We start from the raw sequence: 8178 nt of genomic DNA on the forward strand, positions 1-8178 counted from the left end.
GAGAAACAGTATATTTACACAATCTCAAAGTAGATCCTCACAAAACACTTATTGATTTCAAAGAGAAAAATAATGACTTTACAGTGGAGAGGCCTGATAGTCCCCACCTGAATCAAATGATCAATGTTAACATCGCAAGGGACAAATGGGACAGATTGATAGCATATATCTCATGATGTATGTGCACTGAAGGACATGATATCACCTCTGTGGTTTTCCTGCCAAAAAGGTACAACCAGAATCTAATTGTGAGGAAACATCAGACTAACTCAAAAGGAGGGACAGTTGATTAAATAAATGGCTTACATTCTTCAAAAATGTCAATGTCATGAAAGACAAAGCTGAAGGACTATTCTAATTGAAGAAACCTAAAAGATATGACATTGTTAAGAGGTTGGATTGGAAGTTGGATCAAAACATTTTTTTCTTTTTTGTTATAAAGAACATTATTGGAATAACTGGTGAAATTTTATATCAGAAAGATATATAGTTTAGATAATAGTGTTGTATCAATATTAATTTCCCGAGTTAGATAATGTATTAGAGTTATGAAAGAGAATATTCATGTTTTTTAGGAAATATACACTCAAGTATTTAGGGATAAAGGGGGATCTTATCTGCACCTTACTCTCAGTTGGTTCAGAAAACAGTCTATATAGGGAGGGAAAATCAGAAGCAGACAGGGTGAAAAGGACACAGGAATTGTCTGTACTTTTTGTATTTTTCTGTGAAAAGTACTTTGTGCTTTTCTGTAAGTCTGAAATGATTTCAAAAGAAAAAGTTCCCCATCTGCAGACTCAAAAATCCTTTTCAGTGAATTTTCTTCCCAGTCCTTTCTTTCCCTCGCTCTGATGGTGTGCCTTAGTATTTCCATCCTCACAGCTCCCTTTAAAAAGCAGAATTCTGCTGAATGTGGGAGTGTGAGGAAGGGGTGTGTGTGTGAGTGTGTGTGTAGGGTGTGTGTGTAGGGTGTATGTGTGGGCTGTGTGTGAATGCGTGAGTGTGTGTGGGGTGTGTGGATGTGAATGTATATGTTATGTAAGTGTGTGAATTGTGTGTGATGTGTGAGTGCGTGTGGGGTGTGTGTAAATGTGTGTGTCTTGGGGGTGTGAGTGTGTGAGGATGCATGTGAATGTGTGTGGGGTGTGTGTATATGTGTGAGTGAATTGTGTGTGTGATGTGTGAGATGTGTGTGAATTGAGAGTGAATTTGCAATGTGAATTATGAGAGTGTGAATTTGTGTGTGATGTCTGTGTGTGAGTTGTGTGTGATGTGTGTATGTTGTGTGTGAATGTGTGATGTGTATGTGTGAGTTGTGTGTGTGAATTGTGTGAGTGATGCGTGTGTGTGAGAGTTGTGTGTGTGTATGTAAAGTGCAACTACTCCCTCAGGATGTCACAGAGGCCAACCATAAAGCCGGAATAAAGTCAGTTGTTACGACGCTGAGTAAGGCCAGAGAAGGAAGTCAGAAGCCCCTTGCTGATTCTTTTCAGGTTTCTGTGGACAGGAGGGTGTGGTCTCGGCAGGATGCACTGACCCAGCTCAGAGAGCTGAGAGCATGTGAGAAACAAGACCCAGTTCCTAGTCTGCATGCTCGCCCTCTCTCACTGTCTCCTCCTCCCCTGCTCTCTTTCTCACACACTCCTCTCTCTTTCCTTTTCTTTCCTAGAGCCCCTTTGAATACTCTGGAACCAGGTGAAGGGGCCATTTTTTCTCTGGGACAGACATCTCTCCACAGCAGGCGGACACTCCTCCCTGGGGCCAGAGAGCAAGGTTCAGTATGCAGAGCCTGCTAACTCTGGGTTCAGACCCTGGCAGGGTGGGGTGGGGGCAGCCTTGTGAGGTCTAATGTCTCCTCCCCCTACATTTGGTCTGGCTTGTTTAGAACCTTGTATCCAGGTCCAAGAACCTGGTATACAAGTCCCAAAGCACTTACCCTAATGCCTGCACAATGGTCATGGCATGAAAAGACTCCAAAGGCAGGTTTGCCAGATGCTGCATTAAAATTCATTCCCCTACGTTCTCTAATAGCCGTTCACTTTCATTCACTCTTCTCACTATCATGAGCTGCAGCGAAGCAGAAAGTGGTTCTGCTATTTTTAAATGATCCCAATGGAATGAAATAATGTCTTCATTCCTTCCCAGTGGTCTAGGGACAATCAAAGTGAAGACTAGGGGATGGGCAAGGTAGAACTTACCCTCTCTTGGAAGTGGGCATCTATCTGTCCGACTCAGCTTTTTAGAACACTGGCTTGTGCTTGGAGGGAAACAAAGAAGAAGAAAGATAGAGCCATTTTCAGTTCTGAAAAGATATTTGTCTCAATCCACCAACATCAGCCAGATATGAGTTATATAAATCAAATAGGCACAGAGCTTCAGGCTAGGCTGTGAAAAAGAAAATTTAAATATTTAAGAGCCACTCATGAAGGTACCAGGAAAGGGAGTAAAAAATAAATAACTAAAATTAAAATTAAAAAAAGAGCTGGTCAGCCCTTATCTGATCAGCTTGGAATGCATTTTCACTCCAAGACACTAAGTCTAAGCCCTTTCATTTATTTTATTTTATTTATTTATTTAGCGACCAGGTCTTGCTCTGTTGTCCAGGCTGGAGTGCAGTGGCGTGATCATGGCTTACTGCAGCTTTGACCTCCTGGGCTCAAGTGATCTTCCTGCCTCAGCCTCCCAAGTAGTTAGGACTGCAGGTGCACACCAGCACACCTGGCTAATATTTATTTATTTATTTATTTATTTATTTAGTAGAGATGGAGTCTCACTATGTTGCCCAGGCTAGTCTCGAACTCCTGGCCTCAAGTAATCCTCCCGTCTTGGCCTCCCAAAGTGCTGGGATTACAGATGAGCCACTGAGCTTTGCTAAGCCCTTTTAAAAACCACACACTGTTCATTCCTGTGGAGAAGGTTGACCCCATGGCTGGGGCCAAGGTTGTGTATAGATTACAGAGGATCCAACTTTCTGCCCATTTGCCCACGTATTAACCTCCAAATGGCTTTGCTCCAGGGATACTATGTACAAAATAGCAGCATCTTTTGGCAATCAAGTGGGAATCAGTCAACTAATAACTAGATATTAAATGTAGACCATACTCAGTGCTTGGATAACCCTGTAAGAAATACAATTAGCTCTGGCTGGGCACGGTGGCTCCCGCCTGTAATCGCAGCACTTCGGGAGCCCAGAGGTGGGCAGATCACGAGGTCAGGAAATGGAGAGCATCCTGGCTAACATTGCGAAACCCCGTCTCTACTAAAAATACAAAAACAAAATTAGCAGGGCATGGTGGCGGGAGCCTGTAGTCTTAGCTACTTGGGAGGCTGAGGCAGGAGAGTGGTGTGAAACTGGAAGGCGGAGCTTACAGTGAGCTGAGATGGCAGCACTGCACTCCAGCCTGGGTGACAGAGCAAGACTCTGTCTCAAAAAAGAAAAGGAAAAATAAGAAATAAAACTAGCTCTAAGATAGAAGTGGGTATGATGAAGAAACTCCCTGCACCATCACAATAACTGAGATGGGGATAACCAAGGGCTCCTTCATCTGTGCTGATTCACTCAGACTTCTAGGGCCTAATGCTGTGGGAGGGATTTTAGTGCTTTTTTTCAAGGTTTCCATATGGCAAGACAGCATTAACTCTTAGATGGAAAATGCACCATTTTCGTAGGACAATCTATACCTTCTTTTCTTTTGCCAGTCTGAGGAAGCACATTAACGCTTTCAGAGCCAATATTTATAATTTTAGCAGAAATGTTCTCACAAAGATCTCAAAACTCCTAAAACAGACTTGTGAAAGAATTACTATATTTAAGAAGTGGGAAATCTATAAGAAGCTCCATGGCAGAGGGAGGAGTTGAGTTGAGATGTCCAAGACCCAGAGCCTTTCTCCAGTATTGTGGGTGGTGGCTGTGGGTTGGGATGGGTGTCATTGTTGTCTTGTAGGGGTGAGTTCTGCCAGGGATTCTATTTTCCACGTACCATCTTGGCAATGGTTTATTTTGGTGTATGCTCAGAACTTGGGCAAAATTATTGACTACAAATTGGCTTAAATCTCTCTTCTAGTCGGTTGAGTCCATACTTAGGACATAGTATTTTATGATGCCATTATATTCTATGTATCTCGATTATAGGAGAACACTATAATCCTATTGTATTCACCATATTCACTGTAGTGAGTTAAAGAAGGTTTAAAATTCTTTGCCTCTCTTACTATCAAGAAGTGTGGTCTGTTTTCTTTGAAAGAGACCAACTCTGACACTGGTTTGACAAATAGAATACACTGGAGGCCAAACGCAGTGGCTCACACCTGTAATCCCAGCACTTTGGGAGGCCAAGGCAGGTGGATCACTTGAGCCTAGGGATTTGAGACCAGCCTGGCCAACATGGTGAAACCTTGTCTCTACAAACAAATTTTAAAAATTAACTGGGCATGGTGGCACATGCCTATAATCCCAGATACTTGGGAAGCTGAGGCAGGAGGATTGCTTGAGTTCAGGAGGTTGAGGCTGCAGTAACACTGTGTAACTTCTAAGGCTGGACCCTAAGATATCCATACCTTCCAATTTTGTCCCACTTGGGAGCAGTTGCCATATAAGAAATCTGGTTACCCTGAAACTTCTACATCATGAGGAAGCTCAACCTTACCATTTGGAGAGAGGGGCCAAGTGGAGAAGTGCTGAGGTGCCAGACACGTAAGTGAAATTTTCTTAGATCTTTCTGTCTAGCCACTAGGTAAATGAGGTCTAGTAAATGATCTCAGCCAGTGGCATGAGGAACAGAATAACCACCCAACAAAGCCCTGTCCAAATTGCTGACTCACAGAAACATAAGCAAATATGATGATTGGTTCAAACCAGTAAGTTTTGGGGCAATTTGTTGTCTAGTATAACAGAAACGTATACAATCAAAGTTGATGGAATTAGTGACCCACCCACCCCCATTACACAGCAACAACAGGATCCAGAGGGATAAAGCTTCTTTATAGTCATTCAAATAGCAAAAACCCTACTGAGCTGAGAGCAGAGCCCAGAAAAATCCCCAAATTCCAGGTGTGGTCTACACGATATTAGACGGAGATATTTTTCTGAAAGCAACTATTTTCCCTCATACTGCTTTTCTGTAGTATGTTGCATTTTTCTTTTTTATTTTATTTATTTAATTTTTGGTTTTGTTTTGTTTTGAGATAGGGTCCCACTCTGTGCCACAGGCTGGAATACAGTAGGGTAATCTTGGCTTACTGTAGCCTCAACCTCCTGGGCTCGAGCCATCCTCTGTGTCAGCCTCCCCAGTAGCTGGAACCACAGATGTGTTCCACCATGCCTGGTAAATTTTTGTATTTTTTGTAGAGACAGGGTTTTGCCATGTTGCCCAGGATGGTCTCAAACTCCTGGGCTCAAGTGATCCACCCACCTCGGCCTCCCAAAGTGCTAGGATTACAGGCGTGAGGTACCACGCCTGGCAGCTGCGTCGTTCCCACACTGGTCATTATACCTCCCTACTGTAACCCCATTCATTTATTTTATTTTTTAAAAAGTCCACAGAATATCAAAATAGTAACATGTGTAAACAATGTAGCTACCCAATAGTAGGAAAAAGGATAAATAATTTATAGCACATCCACTAAAAAAACCAACTTGAATTTCTTAAATTTAATGCTACAGAAGGGTATCTATGGGCATTGAGAGATATTCCCAATATATGTTATGAAACAGTGTTATCCCACTTTAAAAAGTCTTACATACAGTATTCGTATATCCCTAGAAGAGGATATGATGATTTGCAACAAGGTAGAGAAGGATATGGGGACTCTGCATGCTCTTATTTGAGTTTCCTGAAATAAGCATGTTGTAACATGCTTTTGTAATATGATGAAATGGTGAGAAAAGTGCTCTTTAGGAGGTAGAAGTAGTGATGGGATGGAGGAAGTCTTTTCCAGGGAAGGGGAATGAGGCTGAAGCGCTGTGACTCAGAGAGAAACACCTGCGGTGTCTGGAGGCCCCCATTTACTATTTGCCCTCCTGTGCACAGAATCTGCAACAAGCAGCCTGTCCAACAACATGACCTCTGTTAACGGCAGCCGAAGTCTGGGCTCATGTAGATTCTTAAGCGGAATAGGAATCAGAGTCAGAACTGTGGTTATTAGGTGAGTGGCCTTGTCAGAACTTTATCACCAAGTAGTATTTATTAAGCACTCTCTTGCTTTAATGAGTCAGGAAATAGGGTTCTCATTCCCTTTATCATTCACAGTTGTGTTTCTCAGCAAGTGCAGGGCTCCCTTCCTAAGATGGTCCAGGACCCTTTCTCCTGAAGCCGTATAGTACTAGGCGGAGTGCTAGGGATGGAAAGTGTTGATTCAACTACAGAGCATCAAGTGAATGTCTCATTGCTCTCAGGGACCTTTTTTTCTGGCTCTCACTTCTCCCTGCATCCTGCCAGAAAATACAATAGTCAAATCTGTGTTCAGTGAAAATCTGTTGTCCAGTATCTCCTTTCCCCTTCTGTTGGAAACATCACTTTGCTTTCCTTTTGGAGAACCACCTCCCATCGTTCTGTTCATGTGGCTACAGCTGGAATGAGCTGGAATGATTCATCACCTGGCTCCAGACAGCAGGCATGTGACTCAGGCTTGGCATATTCCAGTCTCCTGGCCTTGGGAGAAAGGGCCACAGACAGGCACATGACCCAAGTCAGGCCATGGAGACTCATTTCTGGGACTCTTGCTGAAACAATCGAGAGAATGGTGGACTGTTTCTATGTGGATTGCTAAGCTGGTAGTTTGCAAGCCCAGAGCTGCTTGTGGCCATCTTTGCCACTTCATAGGGTAAGTCTGCTTCATAGGTTAAAGTCTGAGCAGGCTTAACCTACAACATGGCAAAGATGGGGACAGGGAAGCACAAAGTGATGCCTTCTAAGGATTTGGTGTCCTTAGAAGGACATAAAGGAAACACAAAGGAAAGCAGAGCTGAGAGAAGGAGAGAATCAGATTTTTAAATGTTATCTTTTGAGAACCCAGCTCCAGCCACTCCAGAATTTACTCCTGGATTGTTTAGTTGCATGAGCTAAGAAAATCCATTTTACCCCCTCTTAAGACAGTTTGAGTTGGATTTCTCTCACACAAAGGTAGGAGAAGGTGGGACTTGAGTGAAGCCTGTAAGATTGGGTTTTACTTTTGCTTTATAATGACTTTACAGCTTTTGAAGAAAATTCACACATAGTCACATTTGAGCCTCACCACAACCTTACAAAGTTAGCAGAGTCTCTATTACCACTTCCATCTTGCAGAAGAGGAAACTGAAACTCAGAGAAGTTAGATGATGTGTGCGGAGCTGGGGATCAATGGAGCTGGGGCACAAATCCAAGCTCTTTCCACTACACAGAGAAGCTGCTGTAGCTAAATCATTTGAGTTGGCACAGAGACGGCAGAGTGGGATTTTGGGAACATACGCCTCAGTGACAGAGACTGTTTCTGCTCTTTTCCCATGATCGCCTAATACAGCACACTAAATGTACAATAACAACAACAATAACTAATATCTACTGTTTGTGCCCAGCATTGTGTTAAGTAAACATTTTAATGAATTCCCCATATCCTTTTGCTTTTCCCAATATTCATACAAAGAAGGCATTATTACTGTCGCTACCATTTAACAAAGTAAGATGAAATAACTAAAATGCAGAAAAGTGAAGCCACTTGCCCTAAGTGACACGATGAGTAAGTGGCTCAACAGGGATTGGAATCCAGATCTGACCCCAAAGAATTCCCCTCGGCTGTCTTTATCACCAGGCTGTAGCCATGGTAAATGGGATTGTTCTCTTCTTTTTCAGTTTATTGTTAGTACAAGTCTAACAATAAACTGAATAATAAATAGAAACACTATTGATTTTTGTGTGTCGATTTTACATCATGTGACTTTACTGTATTCATGTATTAGTTCTAACAGTTTTGGGATAGAATCGTTAGGGTTTTCTATATATAAGATCATGTCATCAGCAAACAGTAACAATTTCACTTTTTCCTTTCGAAATGATTTGGTGTCTTTTATTTATTTTTTTCTTGCCTAATTGCTCTGGCAAGGACTTCTAATACTAAGCTGTGAAGGCGTTCAGGAAATGCCACCCCAAGATATGCCGCTGTGGTGCGCTGGTGACTTTGCACTGAGGGCACTTAAGAAACAGC

The sequence above is a fragment of the Chlorocebus sabaeus genome, chromosome 24, assembly GCF_047675955.1.
Source record: "Chlorocebus sabaeus isolate Y175 chromosome 24, mChlSab1.0.hap1, whole genome shotgun sequence".
Taxonomy (NCBI): domain Eukaryota; kingdom Metazoa; phylum Chordata; class Mammalia; order Primates; family Cercopithecidae; genus Chlorocebus; species Chlorocebus sabaeus.